The sequence below is a fragment of the Martes martes genome (assembly GCF_963455335.1).
Source record: "Martes martes genome assembly, chromosome: 8".
In the NCBI taxonomy this organism is placed as follows: Eukaryota; Metazoa; Chordata; class Mammalia; order Carnivora; family Mustelidae; genus Martes; species Martes martes.
The window spans coordinates 24,603,755-24,629,636 of record NC_137895.1 but is presented as its reverse complement, the minus strand read 5'-3'; the positions used below and the strand labels follow the sequence as shown (position 1 = coordinate 24,629,636).

The 25,882-nt window shown below is 36.5% G+C and overlaps 1 protein-coding gene and 1 pseudogene across 3 annotated transcripts in view; both read right to left on the bottom strand.

Moving 5' to 3' along the window:
• CDK17 (cyclin dependent kinase 17) overlaps positions 1 to 25,882 on the bottom strand; it is a 113,921-nt gene that overhangs the window by 66,096 nt on the left and 21,943 nt on the right. The window lies entirely within an intron of this gene.
• On the bottom strand, positions 10,859 to 11,071 carry LOC308347368 (large ribosomal subunit protein eL38-like; annotated as a pseudogene). Its single transcript has one exon. The product of its transcript is annotated as a large ribosomal subunit protein eL38-like (transcript).

Sequence of the window (25,882 nt, the reverse complement as noted above, 5' to 3'; positions counted from 1 at the left end):
AGTGTTTTTCACATAACTAGAACAAATAATCCTAAAATTTGTATGGAACCACAAAAGACCCTGAATAGCTAAAGCGATCTTAAAAAAAGAAATGCAAAACCAGAAGCATCATAATTCCAGACTTCAAGTTATACTACAAAGCTGTAGTAATCCAAAAAGTACGGTACTGGCACAAAAATAGACACATAGATCAAAAGAACAGAATAGGAAGCCCAGAAATAAACCCACAATTTTATGGTCAATTAATCTTCACCAAAGCAGGTTAAGAATATGCAATGAGAAAAAGTCTTTTCAAATGGTTTTGGGAAAACTGGACAGCTATATGAAAAAGAATAAAATTGGACCACTTTCTTACGCCATACACAAAAATACACTCAAAATGGAGTAAGGACCTAAATGTGAAATTTGAGACCATAAAAATCCTAGAAGAGAGCACAGAAAGTAATTTTTTCTGACACTGGTCATGGCAATCTCCTTTTAGATATGTCTCCTGAGGCAAGGGAAATAAAAGAAAAAACAAACTATTGAAACTACATTAAAAAAAAAAATCTCTGCAAAGGAAAAGAAATGACCAATAAAACTAAAAGGCAACCTACCTACTCAATGGGAGAAGATATCTGCAAATGACATGTCCGGTACATGGTTAGTATCCAAAATATATAAAGAACTGATACAGCTCAACACCCCCAAAACCAATAATGCAATTAAAAATGGGCAGAAGACATGAACAGACATTTCTGCAAAGACACAAAGATGGCCAACAGACACATGTAAGACACATGAAAAGATGCTCAACATCACACATCATCAGGGAAATGAAAAATCAAAACCACAATGGAAATCATGTCAAACATGTCAGAATGGCTAAAATCAAATACAAGAAACAAGTGTAAGCAAGGATATGGAGAAAAAGGAACCCCTGTGCACTGCTGGTGGGAATGCAAACTGCTGCAGACACTGAGGAAGACAGTGTAGGGGTTTCCCAAAAAAATTAAAAATAGAACTGCCCTACTTAGTTGCTTAAGTGTCCAACTCTTGATCATGGCTCAGGTCTTATCTCGGGGTCATGAGTTTGAGCCCCACATCGGGCTCTACACTGGGCATGGAGCCTACTTAAAATAAAAAAAAAAGAACTGCCTTATGATACAGTAATCATGCTACTGGGTATTTACCCAAAGAATACAAAAAAACACTAATTCAAAAGGATATATGCACCCTCATGTTTATTCCAGCACTATTTACAACAGTTGACCTATGGAAGCAGCCCAGGTGTCCACTAACAGATGAATATAGTGTGTGTGTGTGTGTGTGTGTGTGTGTGTGTAATGGAATATTACTCAGCCATAAAAAAAGAATGAAATCTTGCCATTTGCAATAGCATGCATGGTGCTAGAGAGTATAATGCTAAGCAAACTAACCTAGTCAGGGAAGAATAAATACAATGTGATTTCACTCATATGTGGAACTTAAGAAACAAAGGAGAAAAGTAAAAGAGAGACATATACACACACACACACACCCCAAAACAGACTCTTAACAAATAGATGGTTACCAGAACGGAGGTAGGTAGGGGATTAGTAAAACAGGAGAAGGGGATTAGGAGTGTACTTGTTTTGATGAGCACTAAGTAATGTGCAGAACTGTTGGATCACTATATTGTACACTTGAAACAAATAGAGCACTGTACATTAACGACACTGGAACAAAAAGATTTAACAACATAAAAACTCAAAAAAGCAAATAAAGAAATGGCCAAGTGATCAAATACCCATCAAAATTCTTAAAGATAAAGCAAAAAAAAAATCCACACCCCTCAACAAGTATAAAGAAATTTCAGGGAAATATTTACTTTTTTCCCCAAAATCTCAGTAATGTAAACCAAGATATTCAAATTATCCAGTTAGCTCATCAAAAGATCCTCTACTACAAATAAGAAGTGGGAATAGAAAGATGTTCCCAAATCTTTCATTTTGGAAAACAGTAACTACAGATTTAAATTGTTTAATATAAACTGAGGGGGAGGGAGCCTATACTAAAGAGTATAACAACAGGAATGACATGGGTGCCAATAAGGTGTTACCATGATGGAGTTAAGGGTCTGGAACTAGGATATTTGTAGGTCAGGGTGACCCTACTAAATACTGAAGAGAAAGTGTATTGCAATCAAAATAACTCGAAGACTTATAAACCTTCTGGGTGGTCCTGTATCAAGCATTAATAATGCACTAATAACTAAAGTACAGTGAAGTACAGGGTTCACTCCATGAGCACAATGAAGGTGGAAGAGAAAGGCAAGTTTAAGTGAGACATGACAGATAACCTGCGAAGTATCATGATAAATGGATCTGGATTCTTCCCTAGAACAGAACTGTATAAGAGTTGGTGAAAATGTAGTGAGATAAAGCACAATCAATCTCACGAACAACTGAACCAGAAAAACTGAACCAGAAAACCCAAATCAAGCCTTAGGTATGTGACTTTTTTGAAGAGTATTAAATAACCTTTGATACCATATTAACATCTGGCTTACATATCTCAGGATCAGAGGACTTTCAGATGCCCAAAATAATCAAAGTAAGATCCTCCCCCTTCATCCGATAATTTTTGTCATGACTTCTGCCCTTTACAACCATATTTACAAGTATGTTAATTAATTAAAATATTTATTGAACATCTAGTTTATACAAATCCTGTGTTAGGAACTAAGGACAAAGAAACAAAACATACTATCATGGGCCACTATCATGGGCCACAAGTTGAGAAATACAGAAAAGCAGGCAATGACAATGAAGTGTAATAATGACATATTCTCAAGCAGCTCTGGGACCACAGATAAGGAAGGACATCTGACAGAATACAGAAAAGAAAGAAAGGCCCAGCACATTACAGAGGTCCAATAATGACTAAATGAAGAATGGCCTAAATGTGATCTCCAGGACCTTGGTTTGCAAAGGTCTATTATTTTGACCAGCCTATTTTAGTCAGGTATCAGTCAAAAGGCAAAAATCTCACCAGTAACTGTAATGGAGTTTAGAGTAAGTTGTTAACCATGAACTGAAGAACTTTTGGAAAGGCAAAAAAGGGACTCATATAATTACAAAGAAAGTAATTACAAGAAGCAGCTAGGACCCCCAGAGCTGAGGGAAACAAAAGTGACTGGAATTACTGGAACTCAAAGGTTTGGAGAAACCACATAAAACCGAAGCCCAGATCTCTAAAAATAAAGCACTTCTCGAAGAACACAAAGAACCAAGAACTTGAGGAGGGTCCCGGCAAAACGGGGACACAAATCTCTGAGAGGGAGCAAAAGGCTAGTTGATGTTATCTAGGAGGAATGTTATGAGGGTTTTATGAGTGCGGAATAGTGCAAAATGGAGTGATCTGCCACTCCTTTTCTTACCAGGGTGATGTCCCGCTGCTGTGAAGATAATATTGATAAGAAATAAACATAAAGGAGCAAATCCCTTGCCCCTCCTCTTGCTTTCCTATTTCCCATCCTCCTACTGGCAGAATTTAATAGGGAATCAGACGGTAAGCAAGAAATATAGTTTGTAGGGTCTCAGCTCCTACACCACAAAAAAAAAAAAAAAATTAGAAGGATGAGTCTGAAGCCGATAAAAAATACCTTAAAAGCCACCATCACCTATACAATTTCTCCTCTCTATATACTTAAGGTAATATTCTTTAAATATTTAGAATTATTAAACTCTTGTTAAATTCAGCAATTTGATTTTTCTCATGACTTCTGAGGAAATTATATAAAATAGTCCATACTAAAATAAAGGTAACTATTTTAGAACTCCAAACTTTAAAAGAACAACCCATGCTATACTCCATAAATTAGGCAATGCACAGATCTTCAAATTAAAATCAGAACCTCAAGAGCTAGAACAATCTTAAGGCTCAAATTTCGTGTGCATATGAAAACTTTAAAACTCACATATTCAAAAATCATCACAAGATTAATGCAGATTAATGAAAGGCCTGACCTACTAAAATTTTAGATGAGCGCTATTTTACTACTTTGAAATATAAGTGGCTTTTTCTTTTAGACCAAATCTTTTCCTAGTGAATAATTTTAATATTTTTATTGCATGAAATATTCTGAATCTTCCTCTGGAATAGCTGACTTAAGAATACATAATTTCAAGCATACCGTGTTTCACCAAATTTAAGATGCCATCAACTATAGAACACAGCATTACTGCATAAATCACAAAAGGGGAAAAAATGCTGTAAGTTAAACTATGACTTCGTGGATTCTTTCATGGACTTTTAAGAATCCCTGAAAGAACTCCACCACATTAATCTAATCTATAATTTAATGTACTGGGGCATGCAGGTGGCTCAGTTGGTTAAGCATCTGCCTTTGACTCAAGTCATAATCCTGGGGTCCCGGGATGAGCCCCGAGTTGGGCTCCCTGCTCAGAGGGGAATCTGCTTCTCCTTCTCCCCAGCCCTCCAATCATGCCCTCTCTCTAGTAATAAATAAAATAGTTTTTAAAATATAATCTAATGTACTGATAAGGGGTTTTATCTCAGAATATTATTTTAATGACCTTATTGCCAATTTCTCTTATACCAGTTTTTAGAGTGCATATTAAGTATTTTGGCTTCTTAAACTTTTATTTTGATTTCCCTTGTAGTTTTATCTTTTTGTTCACTCAACAAATAGCACAAATATTAACCTTAGTTCATTTCTGTTCATTTCCAACTGGTGGGCTAAATAATTTCATTCAATATTTACAGGGCTGAGGCAGGAGATGGGAGAGGATGGAGAAGAATGGATATAAGGGGGTGCCTGGGTGGCTCAGTGGGTTAAGCCTCTGCCTTCGGCTCAGGTCACGATCCCAGGGTCCTGGGATCGAGCGCTGCATCGGGCTCTCTGCTTCGCAGGGAGCCTGCTCCCTTCCACCCCTGCCTCTCTGCCTACTTGTGATCTCTGTCAAATAAATAAAATCTTAAAAAAAAGAAAAAAAGAAAAAAAGAATGGATATAAGGTTTTTTGGGGGTAGTCACAAATGTTCTAAAATTAAATTATGGTGATGACTGTACAAATATAAGTATATTAAAAAATCCCTGACTTAAACATTTTAAGGGGGTTAAGTTTTACACAAATATTTCAACAATGCTGTTAAAATTATATTTATGATAAATTCTGCTTTCTTACATCAAAATAGTTAAAGAAAATATTTAGAGAATACTCCTGAAATAATTGTAAGTAAATATATTAGAAGACTCTCTAGTTCAGGTGCCAGCAAACTTTATCTTCAATTACTCAACAGCAAATATTTTAGGCTTTATAGGTCACATTACACAACCTTTAAAAATATAAAGCCAGGGGCGCCTGGGTGGCTCAGTGGGTTGGGGCCTCTGCCTTCGGCTTGGGTCATGGTCTCAGGGTCCTGGGATCGGGCCCCGCATCGGGCTCTCTGCTCGGCGGAGAGCCTTCTTCCCTTCCTGCCTCTCTGCCTACTTGTGATCTGTCAAATGAATAAATAAAATCTTTAAAAAAAAAATATATATATATATATACACACACACACATATATATAATGTTATTATATATTAGTTCCAGAGCTACAGCTTGCTGATCCCTGCTCTAACCACATACTACTTTTGGGGGGGAGGGGCATTTTTTTTTTCCCCCAGAAAGCAAGTAGTCAAATATAGCCCATAGTGATGACAATATTAATGAGGAGACACTAAAAACAACAGCAGTTTTAGTCTTTGAGAAATTCATTTCAATTCTCATGTACTGCGGCTGTACATGAGGAGACTAAGAAAAATTATTTCCACACTACAAATGTTCTGTTTTCTCAGCATCCAAGGTACAACAATGGAAGAAGCCAGACTTTAGACATGTATCATTTATAACTTATGCACTGTTCACCTCCAAAAGATTTGAGGGGACAAAGACTCACAGATATATACCCTATACACCTAAGCAAAATCCACATTATTTTCAGTTTTGCAAGGAAATATATAGGTCATCAATTTGTATTACTCTTAGAACTCCCAGGACAGACTTCTTCAACTGGAGTTCCAAAGAAACCTAGGGTTCCATGAAGCACTACTTATTCAAGAGATCATGACTTAGGGGCACCTGGGTGGCTCAGTGGGTTAAAGCCTCTGCCTTTGGCTCAGGTCATGATCCCAGGGTCCTGGGATCGAGCCCCGCATTGGGCTCTCTGCTCAGCAGGGAGCCTGCTTCCCCCTCTCTCTCTGTCTGCCTCTCTGCCTACTTGTGATCTCTGTCTGTCAAATAAATAAATTTTAAAAAAAAGTGTTCTGTAACTACATGCTACAATTTAAAAAAAAGATCATGACTTAAAAAATAAACTTTTTTTTTTTAAACTCTGTACACTTTTCAAAGAGAGGTCACAGTGCTGCAAGGTGATCAAGCAGCTCCATTAGCAGCTTTCTGTCAGTTCAAGGTAGTACATTCATTAGAAATTCCACAGAAATGGAGTCATGTAAGAGTATTTACTCTTACGTACGTGACTTCTTTACTCGGCATAATGATTCTGAGATTAGTCCATGTTGTTGTGTGCATCCAGTTTCTTGCTGTTGCTTAAAAGTATTCCACTGTAAGGACGTAACACATTCTTCATTAGCCTGTTAATGAACACTTGCTTTCAGTTTCTGAATATTGTGATTAAAGTTCTTATGAACATTCTTGTACAACTCTGTTTTACTGGGTCATCATAGTAGATGTCTGTTTAACTGTCTAAGGAATGGCCAGTATTCCAAAGTGGCTGTACAAGTTTTATATTCCTACCAGCAATGTATATGTTCTAGTTACTCCACATCATATAAAAACTGGTATAGTCTTTTTAAATTCTAGCCATCCGGATGCATCTGTCATTTTAATTTGTATTATCCTAGAGACTAATGATGTTGACCACCTCTTTAATGGGTTTATGATCCATTCAAATAACTTCTTCAAATCTTTTGTCCACTTTAAACAGAGCTGTCTTAAGACTTATGTTTAAGTCCTTTGTCCAACATATCTATTACAAATATATTTTTCTGTTCTGTGGTTTGCCTTTTGTTCTCCTTTGTTCCTTCTATTTTATGGTTGGTTCTCTCTGCATCCTAAAATTTTTGGTACCAGGATATTATGGATTTTTCTATATTTTGTATCTTCAAGTTTCATATTTTTAGCATTACAATTTAAGACCATTAACCATTTTCAATTATTTTTTGTATTTGGTGTGAGGTAAAGGTCACTATTTATTTCTCTATAGATTTTCTCAGAGAGGTCTGTGAGAGAGGTCTATTAAATCCACAACAATAATAATGGACTTGTCTGATTTTCCTTTTGGCTAAATTTTGCTTTACATATTTTGAAGCTATGTAATTAGGTGTATACAAATTAGAACTATTCTATCTTCCTAATGAATTGACCCTTTTAATCTCCAATAATGTCTCTTGGCTAAAGACACTGTATCTACTATTAGTATAGTCACACAAGCCATTTCTTAGGTAACATCTGCATGGTACATTGTTTCCCATATTTTTACTCTGAACCTGTTTATGCTTTGTAAGCAGCACATGGTTGGGTTTTGCCTTTCTGATTCAACCTGATACTCTGATACCTGATATATTTAGTCCATTTGCATTTAATTACTGATGTAGTTAAGTCCATCATCTTTGTACTTATTTTCTATTCATCCCCTTGTTCTGTCCTTTGATCTTCCTTTTCTATTAATCAAATATTTATCATTCTATTTTATGCACTCTATAGGTTTATCTTTTAGCATCATTCTTTCAGTGGTTACTGTAAAAGATTAAAAAATGCATCTTTATTTTGTATTTTAAATTAGTACTTTTACCATGTCCCATACAAATGAGAGATTCTTTTTTTCTTTAAGTTTATTTATTTATTTGAGAGAGAGAGAGAGAGATCACAAGTAGGCAGAGAGGTAGACAGAGAGAGAGGGGGGAAGCAGGCTCCCCGCTGAGCAGAGAGCCTGATGTGGGGCTCGATCCCAGGACCCTGAGATCATGACCTGAGCCAAAGGCCGAGGGTTAACCCCTTAACCCACTGAGCCACCCAGGCGCCCCCAAATGAGAGATTCTTATAATTCTATTTACTTCCTCCTTTTGCTATTGCTGTCATATAATTACTTTGACATGTTCTATTGTTTTCCAATATAACATTTCCAATGGAACACTGGAGATTGTTAAAACTACTGGTTTAAGCAATTAACAGCCCTGCCCACCATATTTAGCTATTCCAGTACTCTTCATTCCGTCATGCTTCTGAGAATTTTTTTTTTTTTTTAGACAGTGTATTTCCTTAGTATTTCCTGAAGTGTGGGTATGTCACTGATGCCTTCTCTCAGCTTTTGTTTATCCAAGAATATATTTATTTCATTTCTGGTTTTGAAGGATATTTTCACTGAGTACAGAATCACTGGTTATCAATTTTTCTGTCAGCGCTGTAAAGGTGTCATTCCACTGTCTTCTGAGTTACACCGTTAAAAAATCACCTTTGAAGATTCTTATTTCTCGGGGCGCCTGGGTGGCTCACTGGGCTAAAGCCTCTGCCTTCAGCTCGGGTCATGATCCCAGGGTCCTGGGATCGAGCCCCACGTCGGGCTCTCTGCTCAGCGGGGAGCCTGCTTCCTCCTCTCTCTCTCTGCCTACTCGTGATCTCTGTCTAATAAATAAATAAAATCTTTATAAAAAAAAAGATTCTTATTTCTCTGTAACTAACATGTCTTTTTCCCCTTCTGTTTTTAAGATTATTCTGTTTCTATGTGGTCTTTAGCACTGTGATCTGGAACTAAGTGCTGAGGGAAACATAGCAATAGCAGGCAGACATAGTACTACAAACTCCTACTACTAAGTTGTTAACTACTAAATAAATAGAATTATTAATTATTTCTTTTGGCTTAGTGGTGTCATGAAAAAGTTTCTAAAACACTAAAGGTAAATGTTTATTATTTATCCTGTGTTGGGTTCACTGAGCTTCCTCCATCAGTGGTCTTAACAGTTTCGAAAAATAGCCATTATTTCTTCAGATATTGTTTCTGCCCCTTTCCCCTATCCATTTCATCAATGTCTTAATCTGCTTGGCTGCTGTAACAAAATACCACAGACTACACAACTTATAAACAGAAGTTTATTTCTCACAATCTGGAAGCTAAAAGTCTGAGATCAAGGAGCTTTTGATCTTGGTTCTCTTCTGTACTATAGACTTAGTGCTAGGGAGCTTTCTGAGGATCTCTTTTATATAAGCATTAATTCCACACATGAAGGCTCCACCTTCATGACCTCAGCACCTTCCTAACACTTCACATTCTAATACCATCACACTGGGCATTAGGATTTCAACATGAAATCTGGGGTAACAAACATTCAGACCACAACACTTAGGGACTCCAGTTATACATATGTTAATCACCTGGTTATGCTACACTTGTTTTTTATGTTGCTCTGTTTCTTTCCATTTTGTTTCCTTAGTGCTTTAAACATATCCTTGCAATAACCCTCTCAGTGGGTACTAGAAAGAAACACAGCAAGTATTTTATGAAAGCACCTCAGTATGCTTGGTCTACACTACTACTTAAATGGGGAAAAGAAAATATTTTCCTCTATGTTTCACAAATAAACCAAAAACTTCCTTGAAAAAAAAAATTAAGTTTAGCAAATTACTCCTCCCTTTTAGGGAAAATGCTAGAAATTCAGTTCTACCTTCAGTCTCATCCATGAAAGCTATTAAATATGTTCAAGAACTTAGGAGGTCATCACAAACAGGAGATAGAACAAGGTATACAGGAAGGTACTTAATTTGCAAAAAACATCACTTGGTTATGATAAAATCTTTTTCAGACACCAAACCTTTGTCTTTTTGCCTCAAATACTTTGTCAGTTTAATAATCCTCTGAATGTCTATACATTGTATTAATATTTATTATGTATTTATCCATAAAAATTTTAAAGCTTTAAAATTATCCCTAAATATATGTAAATGAAATTACTTTTCCACTATGTACCTGGCCCTATGGAGTTTATAAACAGTCTTCACATCTTATTTGAATCTTAAAATGATTCTAGTAGGTAAAAAGGTGTAATTATTTACCATTCCTGTTATACAAATGAGAAAACAAAAGCTCAAAAGTTAAGTGGGTCACCAAAGAGTCCTTAAGCTACTAAGTAAATCCTGATAAAACAGAAATTTAAAACCTACGTGCTCCTACCATTAATCTGCTCACAAATAAATTGGCCCATGTGCGGATAAAGGTGAAACACAAACTGCCTTTCCTTGTAATTTTTGTAATATTCTTAAGTAAAATTAAGTCAAAGCATGCATGATCATCTTTTTCAAAAGAAAAGCCACACTTTAAAGCAATTTTAGCAATATCAAAGTATCTGTCAGTCGCCAAATTTCATTTAGTTACAGCAAAATGTGCTTATTAGTAAATTATTTCCTAATGATGGTATTTTAATTGACAATTTTTAAAAGTATTTTTAGAACTAGGTTTATACAAAGTAGATAATACTATAAATATTACCTTTGCAGGCAACTTGTAAACATGCCTCTTTCCTCCTTCAGTAGGTCTCTGAACATTTCTCCTTGGGCAGACTCATAAATACAAATTCCAGACTCAATATCACAAATGGTTTGGAACAATTTTCAACTATTCCTTCCTTGAATCCTGGTTTTATTTCAACACTTCTGAGAGGAGGTTTCCAAAGTAAAGGACAAAAAACCTCCAGCAAAACTTCCACTGCCATCCAGCCTTTCTAGATCAGCCTGTGTGTGTGTGTGTGTGTGTGTGTGTGTGTGTGTTTTGTTTGTTTGTTTTTAAAGACTATTAATACAGTTCAAATCAGCATGCCAGGTTCATTTCAGCTTCTTCACTGCCAGACCTGGAGGATAGGACTGCTTTAGTTTCCCTGCCTTCTCTTTATCTGTGATGACCAATGTATAAAGGTATCTCCTATATCAAACTTTAAACTTCACATTATCTTTATTTTTCTTGAACTTGACAGATTTGGCATCCTTTAGCCTGGCTGTGAGAAGAAAGTCCTTGATTTATTCCATTTTGTGAGGCATGGCTAAGAGGGGTGCAGAGGAGTGCACAGCTTCCACCACCCAAAAGACCTACCCAGTGTATATTTACAATTATCAATAAACTCTTTTTTGAGAACAGTACTGTCAAGTGTTAGACATTCCACCAGAGAAACAGGCCACACTCTTCTACTGTATGAACACAGATGTTATCTTCCTACATAACAAGTTATTTCTGTGATTACATTTATAGACAGTATAACCCAGTCCCTCAAATACGGGTAAGAAAAATAAATATCCATATGAAAAGTCCCTTAGTTCTAAGCATAATAAACCACAGCCACTAATATATTACAATAACATTACATATTATATAATATCTGTTGTTCTACTGTACTGCAACAGATAGGACAAACAAGACATGAAGAAAATAAAAATCACCTCTGAAAAATAAGTGGAATTATAAGCTGCTATTTAAATTCAACTATTCAGGGGCATCTGGGTAGCTCAGTCAGTTAACTGTCTGCCTTTGGCTCAAGGCACGATCTCAGAGTCCTGGGATCAAGCCCCATGTAGGGGGCTCCCTGCTCAGCAAGGAGTCTGCTTCTTCCTCTCCCTCTGCGACTCTCCCCTGCTTGTGCTCTATCTCTATTGCTCACTCTCTCTCAAATAAATAAAATCTTTAAAAAAAAAATTTTTAATTCAACTATCCAAAAAAAAAAGTCAGTTAATGGTAACTCGTACTTGTTTAAAGTAACTGGCTATGGCCAAGAGCCATAATTTGATCCTTACGTTAGTCAATTAACTTTGCACTACCAGGAAAATCCCCTATCTATAACTCTGGACACTCAAAAATGGTAAATATATATCAGTGGTCTTATGAAGATTTAGCCAAGATGATAGGTGGTTTAATGCCATCAATCATCAGGAAGGTATACAGCTACAAAGGCTGTGACGTTGTGTGGAAATCTGGGTCCTGCTGTTTTTTTCTAAGTAGGAAGATACTTAAGTCAACAAAATTATAATACTTATAAAACATCTCAATACATTTTATTACTTTCTTATTTCTTTTTTTCCTCTCATTTCATGACATTTTTAATGACTGCTGCTCTTCCTCCTTCTTTTGTTCCAACTCAATACATCTTCCAAGAATCAAGCACAGAGACTTCTATCATGGTGGTTGGTAGTTCCTTTTGTATCAGGCAGACTTACAAAGTAAAACAGTTCTCAATTCTGTAGTTAATTCTTTCAATAAATGTTCCATGCTCACATTGTAAGCACTTGAATTTCTTACTAACAGTCAAAGTAAGAAATTTGGGAACTGTATTTAATGTACGAGAGTAAATTCAGGGTTATTTTTATAATAATGTCATTCCCAAAATGAATAGGATAGTAAGTGGCTTTGTAGTTTAGGAGTTAGAAACTGCTCACAATTGGGGTGCCTGGGCAGTTGGTTATGCATCTGACTCTTGGTTTTGGCTCAGGTCATGATTCCAGGGTCCTGGGATCAGGCCACCTGCTGGGCTCTGCAATCAGCATGGAGTCTGCTTGTTCTTCTCCCTCTCCTCCTCCCCCTTGCTCTCTTTCTCAAATAAATAAAATCTTTTTAAAAAATTGCTCACAATTCTCAGTCCCTCTTATCTATCCAGTAACTTAGTTTTCCATATATAAAATTATCTATTCTGTCATGTGCATTATAGCAGAAACAAAGTTGAAATCTCTAGAAAATAAAGCTCAATAAAACCTGGTTGGAATATGTGGAGAATAATGGAAGGCCTAGATTTACCAAGAGCAATGATCTGAAAATGTGTCTATCAAGAAACAATGATCTGCTATCTAACACAGACAAGAGTTGTCATACTCGTGGTATACTTTTTTTTGGAAAAGGGTGAGTTTGCAGGCACAGTATCCAATCTATTTCACCTATGCTGCATCTATAGGAATGGCTTAGAAAGATTTCAATAGGAAAAAAAATAAGTAGAGGAGGAGAGGGATTATTTCTCTGTTCAATGAAGAACAGTAGGTTAAGACTATTGTTTCTTTTATTCTGAATCCATCTGTATAAAGGGTAAAGAAAATCAAAAGGTCACAATCTTTAGATGTGGCTATATGTTCCCATGCAATTTTGTGGTTAGAAGTTAGGAAGTGACTAGAATTGTTCCCTGTTTCAAAGGTAGGAAATGAGAGGTTATCCTGAGGTCAGGATCTTCTAATGTGGCTCTTGATCTAAATTGTGTTAACTTGCCCTGCTCCAGGATGAAAGCAGTTATGACCAGATCAATGGGCTCTGCATCTGGTTAGTCAGCTGCTCCAGAGTAGGCAGCCAGCAAAACAGCTTTGGGGCCCTCTCTGGGCACTGTGTCCCTCCTAAGATCTGGGTATAGGCCAATCCTGTTGCCCACTAATTCTTAAAAGATATTTTCAGATCCCCAAGATAAGAAGTAAAATAAACGTAAGTAGAAAATACCCTTTTAATTTTCCAAGTAAGCTGTAACTGAAGTGTTCCACACTTCCATCTAACATTCACTAGAAAATGAATTATTTTTTTAAATTTATTTATTTGACAGAAAGAGAGAGAGAGATCACAAATAGGCAGAGAGACAGGCAGAGAGAGTGGGGAGGAGGCAGGGTCCCTGCTGAGCAGAGAGCTGGATGCGGAACTCGATCCCAGGACCCTGAGATCATGACCTAAGCCGAAGGCAGAGGCTTAACCCACTGAGCCACCCAGGTGCCCCCAAAATGAAATATTTTAACAACTCTGTATGAAACCATTATACTGGCTCAACTATCTGCCTTAGAAAAATCAACTGATTCCTTGGAAGAGGAATTTTAAAAGGAGGCCACTGTTTTTGTTTTTTTAAAGAGGGGTAAACAATGCTAAAAAGGAGAAGAGGGTCCCAAAACCTAGGGACAAAATACTACAAAATATTCTTAAAGGAAATGGCTTGAATACAAAGTTTTGTAACTGTTGCTATAACCACAAGGGATCCCAACTACGAAATCCAGTACCACGGAATATTTTTTACCAAGTTATCAAGTCTTTCCAAAGTTTTCACAGAAATGACTCTACTTATGCATTAGTATTTCATTGGTTTAGGTAATATTTGATTAAATTATGTAATTACAATAACAAAGCTGGAATATAACTGTTAAGAACATAAGCTCAAACTAAAGAAAAGCCTACTACCTACGAGTTAGTATTAAACAAGTCATAGCCATCAATCAGTAGTCTTACAGAAGGAATGAAGGCCAAATTAGTCAGATCTTCTACTACATACCCTCACTTGCTTTCTTAAATGCTATACACAAAGGTCTCTACAAGCATGCAACCATCTATGACATCCAAAACACTTTATGTTAATAAATTTCTTAACTGCAGTACAGGATGATTTGAACTTTCCTTTCTAAATGGAGTGTTGATGAACTATAATAAAATTTCCATGCAATTTTAAGTAACATTCTTAACCTAGCAAAGAAATAAACAAATAAAATGGAAGAACTAAACTCAGTATTATAGTTAAATGAGAATTTTGTCACATAATCTTTTTCTATTATTTTATCACTGGATGTCTGTACCTCTAAATTCCCTTCACCTATTTTGCCTATCCATACAACTCTCCTCCCCTCTGGCAACCACTAATTTGTTCTCTGTTTATGAATCTGTTTCTGGTTTTCATGTGTTTGTTATTTTTTAGACTTCACATATAAGTGAAATAATATGATACTTGCCTTTCTCTGTCTTATTTCACTTAGTGTAATAATACCTTCTAGATCCATCCACGTTGTCATGAATGGCAAGTTTCATTCTTTTTTAAGGATGAGGAATATTCCATTGTATATCTATATAGATAGACAGATATATGCCACATCTTCCATAACTGTTCACTTATCAATGGACACTTAGGTTGCTTCAAATATCTTGAATGTTGTAAATAATTCTCCATAAACAAAGGAGTGCATATATCTTTTTGAATTAATGTCCAATCTTGTTAGCCTAACTCTGTGAATGTGATATCTTCTTAAAAAAATAAAGCTAAATTCCATGTGAAAAACTTTCCCAGGATGCCTGGGTAACTCAGTTGGTTAAGCTGCCTGCTCTTGACTCTGGCTCAGGTCATGACTTTAGTGTCCTGGGACTGAGCCCCACATTAGGCTTCACACTCAGCAAGAGTCTGCCTGATGATTCTCTCTTTCCCTCGGCCCTTCCCCTCACTCTCTAAAATAAATCTTTTAAAAAAAAAAAAAAAAAGAAAGGAAAGAAAAGGACTTTTCCTATTTACTCTTACAACAACTAAATGTCTGAAATATGTAGGTGTCTGCTAAGATTTGTTGATTATTTTACATACAAATTAAAAATAAATATTTACTATAGGATTTGATCTAATTCTTAAAAATCTGTTTTTTTCATGATTTGGGACAAGGTTTATAGTGAGTTTCCAGGCACTTGAATACATGTTTATTTATATGACCACTTTATTAACAGCAGGCTAAAATTTTTATTAAAATCCAAGTCATTAGGTATGTAAACAACCAATAGGAAAGAAAACCTAATGGTACACTAAGGCTCTCCATAACTCATGAATAGTAAGTATAGTAAAATGGGTCTGAATTCATTATTACTGAACTCCAGAATGTATTTTACTCTAATTAACTTTACTCAAATATTGGGGGGGGGGGGCAGGGAGAGAGAAATCATCATGAAACTACAGTGAGTAAGAATGTTAATAGATTAAAAAGAGCCTAAAGCATTAAAATTCTTCTCAATGAGTTCAAAATAGACCGTCCTTTGCAGTTTCAACTGCTTCCAAATATATGGATTCTTTTGACATGAGAAAACAAAAAGGTCTTTTTTGACGCTCAATTTGATTTTTATGAAATTAAAAAGTGGCAGCATAAGTCTCTTGTTTTAAGCATATCACTTCAATTAAGGTGTTCCCTGGAACTCTAATGCGTATTTACCCTCTGTGTACACATTTCATTAGCATTAGTATCTATCCCTCTGACATCCTCAGTGAGACAAAAGCGCAGAGAATGGTTTCTATTCTTTTTTCTATTCTTCCTGTATACAAGAGATTAAATTTGATTTTCACTGATGCTTCAAAAGACTTAGGTCTCACTAATTAACACCCTAGAATGCAGTAATATTTATAGCTTATTATAAAATCCGACACTGGTTTTTACATGAAATTTATTAAGCACTAACTTGAGACAGATTTATTTGAGCAAATCTCTTAATATTAAAATATGAGCAACCTCTTGTTTTATAAAGTTAACCAGGCAATTCACAAGTTTATGTCCCTATATACTAGCAACCATATCCTTCAAAAATGATTACAAATGTACATAGAATGACTAGTACCAGTGATATCAATGATTTTTTTTCCTCAAATGAGGTTTAAGTTTATGTACTTCCCTACCCACTAGTTTCTCTAGCAACACCATGTAAGGTGTCTGTCATGAATTTAAGGGGGGGAAAAGTACTTTAAAAAAATCATTAATGTGAATTTAGGTAAAATACATTTTAACTGGGTGCCTGGGTGGCTCAGTGGGTTAAGCCTCTGCTTTCAGCTCAGGTCATGATCTCAGGGTCCTGGGATCGAGTCCCCCATTGGGCTCTCTGCTCAGCAGGGAGCCTGCTTCCCTCTCTCTCTCTCTCTGCCTGCCTCTCTGCCTACTTGTGATCTCTCTCTGTCAAAAATATAAATAAATAAAAATCTTTTAAAAAAATAAAAAAATACATTTTAACTGCTGAAAGATCTGTTCTTTTATCAATTTTCTCCTCTTACATAAGTCATAGTAAAATGTGCTATAACAATAACAAGGGAATAAAAAAAGATAAAATTAACCTTCCACATTATATAATTTTTCAGCAATCATTTAAAATATAAGATCTCTATAAAACTACTAGAAGTCAATATAATCAAGGAAATGTCTTTTCCCCTTTTTATGTAATAAACTAGTGAACAGAACAATCTCCCAATCTGTTCTAGTTCTCTACTTACTTTTAACCATCACAGTAACTCTATAAAATTATTTAAATTATACTCACTTTACATATCTAAAGAAACACAGTCACTGATGAGCTAAAAATTCACTGTTACAGCTAATAAGCAGAAGCACAAGTGGGAACCCAAACAGTAAAATGCCCTACCCAAGTCCATGTTTTCACTGCTATATAACATCACCCATTTAGCACATATATTCACTTAATAAATAAAAGCCTGGCTGCTTAATAGTTTTTCTTCTAGGAGTTACCAAAATCAGTAATTGAGAAATATGGCACAATGTAATTCTTTTTCCTTTCCTTTTTCTACTTCTCTACCTACAGAATTAGATATTCCTTACACTATGCTCTCGTAATCATATACATATATATGTATATATGTGTATATATGTGTATATATGTATATGTATATATGTACATATATGTATATATGTATATATCATATACATATATATATCACATATATATGTATATATGGACATATTATATAATGTATCTTTTATATAGCATCTTCCTACCTAATAGGTTTAAGCACACAATTGTAAACACTTTCAGAGAAGGAAGGACATTTTGCTATGTGTTTTGAAATCCCATTCATTTCCTAGTGAAGGGCCTAGCTTCAATAAGGCCCAAGTACTGGACGGAAGAACAGAATAGAGGGCAGTGAGAGGTGGGAAAAAAGTCTCTCTCTAGAATAACTTACAAACAAAGGAGATCCACATCTTACTGAGTTTAAAATATTTTGCATATTTAATCAAATAGTCCAAAATGTATGCAACAAAATTGGAACATTTTCCAATAAAATTGGAAAAACTGTTTTTCACTAACCTCTAACAACATTAAGATTTTATTAACAACTGAATATAACTCTTTTCTTTTTTGATCCCCATGAAAGACATGAGTTGATATTGCTCTGCCATTTTACAAATGAGGAAACTGACTAAAAAATTTTAACAAATTTACCTGAGATCACATAACTTTCAAGTCTGACCATTTCCAATTGATAGTGTCCAAGTGACATTAAAAAGGAGGGAGGGGTAAAAAAGAACCAAAGCCTAGAGCTCTGAGGCTATTCGAAGTAGAAGATACCCAGGAACAGATTTCAAATTGGAATTTGCTGAGTTACTGGAGCTTAACAAAAATTGCCCCTAAGAGTATCCAACTGAGAGAGGAAGGTCAAGTGCGGGATTAGGATCCAATTTCATTTTGATCTAAAGCAGAAGTTCTCAAAGTGTAGTCTGCGTAATCTTTACAAGGGGGTTGCATCTTGAGATCAAAATTATTTTTACAATGATTCTAAGACGTTATTTGCCCTTTTCACTTTTATCTCAAGGATACAGTGGAGTTTTCTGAAAAACACTGCAATAGACTGAAAGGCAAAAGTAGATGTGACAATCCAGCTGTTTTCTATTAAGCTAGACATGAAAGAGGTTTACAAACATGTAAAACAATGCTAATATTCTTGCCATGTTTTTAGTTATTTTTCATTTAAAATATGCGCTGTGATATATTAATTTGTAATGTTTCTCAAGTAAATTAACATTAAAGAACATAAGGTCCAGGAACCAAAAAGGCTGAAAAGCTGCTACTCTAGATGGAGAATGGAAGATGGTGGCGCAGTATGAAGACCCTGGGCTCACCCTTTCCCATGAATACAACCACGTAACTATCAAATCATCCAAAATACCCTGGAAGCTGACCCAAAGACTAGCAGAACAAACTCCACAGCTAAAAGCAGAGAAGAGGCCACACAGAAGAATGTAGGAAGTGCTGAGACACGGTTTGGGAGAGAAACAGATCTTGGCCACTGAGGTGGGAAGAGAAGCAAAGTTGCAGAGAAAGGTGAGTGAAAGAGCCCAGCACCCAGGGGAGCACACAAGGAAAATCAATCCCCCAACAAGTGGCTTGGAAAACAAGAACAGCCAAATATTCTGGGTTCCCCCAACTAACAGGGTTAATGCCTGGAATTTTAATGGTCAGCAGGCTTGGCTGGGACAGACCTCCAGGGCATGGTCTTGCTCTTGAAGAGAATGCAGGCAAACAACCCATGAACACACAGCATGGAAACAGTAATCTCAAGAGCTCCTGGGGCATTCAGTGGGAGTTTAATTGCTCATCCTGGAGCATGTCACAGAGAGGCAGCCTTCGTGGAGAGGCTATATTTACCTCCGCCACACTTCAGTATAAGCAAAGGTCCCCTGAGGCTATCAGTGCAGTGCCACCACTGGCTACCTAACCTGCTTATACCAAGCCCTGCCCTCTGGTGCTCCAATGGAAACACCCTTTCCAGTCTCACGTGCCTCACTCAGTCCCAGCAAGGTGGGCGCCTTTCCCAACAAGACCAGCCCAAATTCTTGCCCACACCCAGTCTCTCAACCCAAGAATTTTGTGGCGCCTCAGTTCTGGCGGCAGTGGCAACAAGTCTCATTTCACAAGCAGACCAGAGCACACCTAGTTAAAACTCACCACATTCAAGTAAGAGACAAAACACTGCCCACAGCAGGCTAGGAAAGCTTCCACACACAACTGACCTGAAGGATAGAGTAGCCAGAACACAACAGCAGAGTGCATACAACACACACTGGAGGTACTCTCTAAAGTGCCAGGCCCTGGGGAATAGGGGACACTACACAGCAGGACATTACAGAACCTCTTTTCATAAGGCCATTAACTTTAAAAACAGGAGACCTAAGCTGACTTTCCTAACACATAGAGATAGGCACAAAGACTTGGACAAAAATGAGAAGACAGAAAAAACTCCCAAATGAAAGAACAGGAAAAGGCCATGGCCAGAGAGCTAATCAAAACAGATAAAAGTACAACACCTAATGCAGAATTTCAAACAATGATCGTAATGATACTCACTGAAGGGGCGCCTGCATGGCTCAGTCAGTTAAGTGTCTGCTTTTCGCACAGGTCATGATCCCAGGGTACCAGGACAGAGCCCTCCATTGGGCTCCCTGCTCAGTGGGGAGCCTGCTTCTCCCTCTCCCTCTGTTGCTGCTCTGCCTACTTGTGCTCTCTGTCAAATAAATAAAATCTTTAAAAAAAAAACAAAAACAAAAAACTCCCTGAACTTAAGGAAAAAGTAGAGGACATGAGTAAGACCCTTAACAGAGAGAAGAGATAAGGAATAACAGAGAAGAAATAAAGGGCTCAATAAACAAAATAAGAAACACTTGATGGAATGAACAGCAGGCTGGAAGAAGCAGAAGAATGAATTACTGACTGAGAAGGCAGAGTAATGGAAAGTAATCAAGCTGAACAAGAGAGAGAAAAAAGAATTACACAAAGTGAGAACAAAGGGAACACAGTGGCTTTATCAGATGTAATACCATTCAAATTACAGGAGTCCAAGAAGGAGAGAGAGAAAAGGGGACAGACGATACATCTGGATAATAACTAAAAACTTCCCTTATCTGAGAAAGGAAACAAATATATGAGGCACAGAGAACTTCCACCAAAATTAATAAAAGCAGATTCATACCAAGACATATTGTAGTTAAACTGACAAAATATAGTGAGAAAGAAAATTTTAAAAGCAGAAAGACAAAAGGAGACAGTAACTTAAAAGGGAAAACGCACAAGGTAGCAGGACATTTTTCAGCAGAAACATTCCAAGCCAAAAGGCCTGCCATGATACATTCAAAAGGCTGAATGGGAAAATCTAGAAGACTACCCAGCAAGGCTATCAATCAAAATAGGAGATAAAGAGCTTTCCAGACCAAAAACAAACAAACAAAACAAAACAAAACAAACAAACAAACTAAAGGAGTTCATGACCACCAAACAAGCCCAGCAAGAAACACTAAAGGGGACTGAGTGGGAAGGAGAGACCAGAATTGACAGTATAAAGGTAGGAAACACAAAAGCAGTAAAAATGAATACTTCTGTAAAAAAAACAAAATCAGTCAAGAAACTCACAAAATAAGAGTATGTAAAATATAACAAAATATACCTAAAATGTGGGGAGAAGAGGAATAAAAAATGGGTTCAAACTTAAATGACCATCAACTTAATACAGATTGCTATATGCAGAAGTTACAAACAAATCTGATGGTAACCATATATCCAAAACCACTAATTAATAAATATGCAAAGAATAAAGAGAAAGAAATCCAAATATGTCATTAAAGTAAATCAGCAAACCATGAAAGAGGGAAAAACAAGAGATTCGTAGAAAATCTTCAGAAAAAAACACAAAACAATAAAATGACAATAAATACATATCTATCAATAATCTGAATGTTATTGGACTAAAATGCTATCAAAAAACACAGGGTGGGGTGCCTGGGTGGCTCAGTGGATTAAAGCCTCTGCCTTCTGCTCAGGTCATGATCCCAGGGTCCTACGATCGAGCCCCACATCGGGCTCTCTGCTCTGCAGGGAGTCTGCTTCCTCCTCTCTCTCTCTCTGCCTGCCTCCCTGCCTCTCTGCCTACTTGTGATCTCTGTCAAATAAATAAAATCTTAAAAACAAAACAAAACAAAAAATATCCCGGGTGACCTGGCGATTCACAGACCTGTACCCCTGGGGCTAATAATACATTATATGTTTATAAAAAAAATTTTTTTTTAATTATAAAAAAAAGGAAAAAAACCACAAGGTGACAGAACGGACTAAAAAACAAAACAAGACTCATCTTAAAAATGAGGCTCATTTTAGACCTAAAGACATCAGCAGATTGAAAGTGAGGGGACAATGAAACATTTATCAAATGGATGTCAAAATAAAGCTGCAGTAGCAATACTTATATCTGACAAAACGGAATTTAAAACAAAGACTAACAAAAGACAAAGGGCATTATATAATATAATAATAAAGTAGACGATCCAACAAGATATAAGAATTGTAAATATTTATTTTTTTAAAGATTTTTTTTTTATTATTTATTTGAGAGAGAGAGAGAATGAGAGATAGAACAAGAAGAGAGAGGTCAGCAGGAGAAGCAGACTCCCTACTGAGCAGGGAACCTGATGTGGGGCTCAATCCTAGGACTCCAGGATCATGACCTGAGCCAAAGGCAGTTGCTTAACCAACTGAGCCACCCAGGCACCCAAGAATTGTAAATATTTATGCACCCAACATGAGAGCACCCAAATACATAAAACGGTTTAACCAACACAAAGGAACTAATTGATAATGATCCAACAATGCAGGGGACTTTGGGGGTGCCTGGGTGGCTCAGTCATTAAGCATCTGCCTTTGGCTCAGATCATGATCCCAAGATCCCGGGATCAAGCCCCACATCAGGCTCCTTGTTCGGCAGGAGGCCTGTTTCTCCCTCTCCCACTCCCCCTGCTTGTGTTCCCTCTCTTGCTGTGTCTCTGTCAAATAAATAAAATCTTAAAAAAAAAGAAAAAAAAGAATACTTTTGTTATAATAATGTAGGGGACTTCAAGAGCCCACTCATATCAATAGACAGATCATCTAAACAGAACACCAACAAGAAAACAATGGGTTTGAATGACACACTGGACCAGATGGATTTAACAGATACATTCAGAACATTGCATCCTAAAACAGTAGACTACACATTCTTTTCAAGTGCACATAAAACATTCTCCAGAATAGATCACATATTGGCCCACGAAACGAGTCTCAACATATGCAGAACATCAAAGTCATACCATGCATCTTTTCTGACCACAAGGCTCTGAAACTAGAAGTCAACCACAGGAAAAGAATCTGGAAAGAGTACAAATACATGGAAAAAAAACATGCTACTAAGCAATGAGTGGGTCAACCAGAAAATAAAAGAAATAAAGAAGTACAAGGGGACAAATGAAAATGAGAACAAAATGGTCCAAAATCTTTGGGATGCAGCAAAAGCAGTTCTAAGAGAGAAGTTTATAGCAATACAGACCTACCTCAAGAAGCAAGAAAAATCTCAAACAACTTAATTTTTCACCTAACAGAGCTAGAAAAAGAACCAACCAAAACCCAGCAGTACAAAGGAAATAAACAAGATTAGAGCAGAAATAAATAGAATAGAAACTAAAAAAAAAAAAGATGAAATCAGGAACTGCTTCTTTGAAAAAAAAAAAAAATCAATGTAACTGATAAACCTCTAAACAGATTTATGGAGGAAAGAAAAGGAGGAATGACTCCAATAAATAAAATCACAAATGAGAGAGAAGAAACAACCAACACCACAGAAATATAATTACAAGGGAATTATTAAAAAAAAACAAAACAAAACAAAACTACATGCCAACATACTGGACAACCTAGAGAAGATAGGTAATTCATAAAAACATATAAACTACCAAAACTTAAACAAGAAGAAATACAAAATCTGAACAGACCAATTCTCAGCAAAGAAATTGAAACAATAATCAAAAAAACCTCCCAACAAACAAAAGTCCAACGCCAGATGGCTTCACAGGCAAATTCTATTAAACATTTAAAGAAGAGTATGCCTAGTCTTCTCACACTATTCCAAAAAATAGAACATTATATGTTAATTTAAAAATTAAAAATTATTAGAAGAAGAAAAAGGAAAAAAAGGAAGCTGAAAATACCAGGCACTTATTATCACAGCCATGCCTTCCCTATCTAGAGAATGGTTATAGGTTCCATTCCTGGCTGGTGGGATCTAAAAAGTCTGCAGCTGGAAGTCTAAGAAGGCTTCCTCTTGTTAATAAAAGGCTTCGTCTTGTTAATAAAATGGAAGACATGGGGGAAAAAAAAATAAAGGAAGGAACAGAAAATTGATTCTAAGAGGCCAGCATTACTGTGATACCAAAACCAGATAAAGACACCACTGCAAAAGAGAACTACAGGCCAAAATCCCAGATGAACTCAGATGCAAAAATCCTCAACAAAATACTAGCAAGCCAGATCCAACAATACCTTATAAAAATCATTCCCCACAATCAAGTGGGCTTTATTCCTGGGTTGTAAAGGTGGTTCAAACTCCACAACTTATCAATGTGACACATCACATCAATATGAGAAAGAAGGGTGCCTGGCTGGTTCAGTAGGTGAAGTGTGCAACTCATCTTGATAAGTTTGAGCCCCGTATCAGGTATATACATTACTTAAAAATAAAATATTAAAAAAAAAAAAAAGAGAGGGGCGCCTGGGTGGCTCAGTGGGTTAAAGCCTCTGCCTTCAGCTCGGGTCATGATCCCAGGGTGCTGGGATCGAGCCCCGCATCAGGCTCTCTGCTCAGCAGGGAGCCTGCTTCCTCCTCTCTCTCTCTGTCTGCCTCTCTGCCTACTTGTGATCTCTGTCTGTCAAATAAATAAAAATTAAAAAAAAAAAAAAGAGAAAGGATAAGAACTATATATCATTTCAACAGATGCAGAAAAAACATTTAACAAAGTACAACACCCATTCATGATAAAAAAAAAACAAACAAACAACTCTCAACAAAATAGTTTTAGAGGAAACATAATTCAACATTATAAAGGCCTCATATGCAAAACCCACAACTAAGATCAACCTAAATGGGGAAAAAACACTGAGAGCCTCTTCCTCTACAGTCAGGAGTAAGACAGGGATGTCTACTCCCATCACTTGGATTCAACACAGTACTGGAATTCCTAGCCACATCAATCAGACAACAAAGAGAAATAAAAGGCTTCCAAATAAGTAAAGAAGAAGCAAAACTTTCACTATTTGCGGATGACATGATACCATATAAGGAGAATGCTGAAGACCCCACCAAAAAACTGCTAGAACTGATAAATTAAGTAAAGCTCCAGGATACAAAACAAATGTACAGAAATCTGTTGCATTTCTATACATTAATAATGAAGCAACAGAAAGAGAAATCAAGAAAACAATCTCATTTACAACTGTACCAAAAATACTAAGATACCTAGGAATAAACCCAACCAAAAAGGTGAAAGACCTGTACTCTCAAAACTTTTATAGTTTTATACACTGATGAAAGAAACTGAAGTTGATACAAAGAAATGCAAAGACATTCCATGCTCAAGGACTGGAAGAACAAACATCATTAAAATGTCTATACTACCCAAAGTAATCTCCACATTTAATGCAAACCCTATCAAAATACCAACAGTGTTTTTTCACAGAAGTAGAACAAATAATTCTAAAATTTGTATGGAACCACAAAAGACCAAATAGCCAAACAATCTTGAAAAAGAAAAGCAAAGCTGGAGGTATCACAATTCTGGACTTGAAGTCCTATTCAAACCTGCCGTAATCAAAACAGTACGGTACTGGCACAAAAATGGACACATAGATCAACAGAACAGCACAGAAAACCCAGAAATGAACCCACAATTATATGGTCAACTAATCCTGACAAAGCAGGAAAGAATATCCAACGGGAAAAAGTCTCTTCAACAAATGATGTTGGGGAAAACCAAACAGCAACATGCAAAAGAAAGCAACAGGCCCACTTTCTTGCACCACACACAAAAATAAATTCAAAATGGATTAAAGGCCTAAATATGAGACCTGAAACCATAAAAATCCTAGAAAAGAACACAGGCAATAACTTCTTCAACACAGGCCAAGGCAACATTTTTCTAGATATGTCTCCTGAGACAAGGGAAATAAAAGCAAAGATAAACTATTGGGACTACATGAATTAAAAAGCTTCTGCACAGCAAAGGAAACACTCAGCAAAACCAAAGGTAACCTATGATATGGGAGAAGATATTTGCAAATGACATATACAATAAAGGGTGAATATCCAAACTACATGAAGAACTTAAAAAGCTTGACACCCAAAACCCAAAAAATCCAATTAGAAAATGGGCAGAAGATGCCTGGGTGGCCCAGTCAGTTGAGCATCTGACTTGGTTTTAGCTCAGGTCCTGATCTCACCAGTCATGGGATCCAGCCCCGTGTCCAGCTCCATGCTCAGTGGG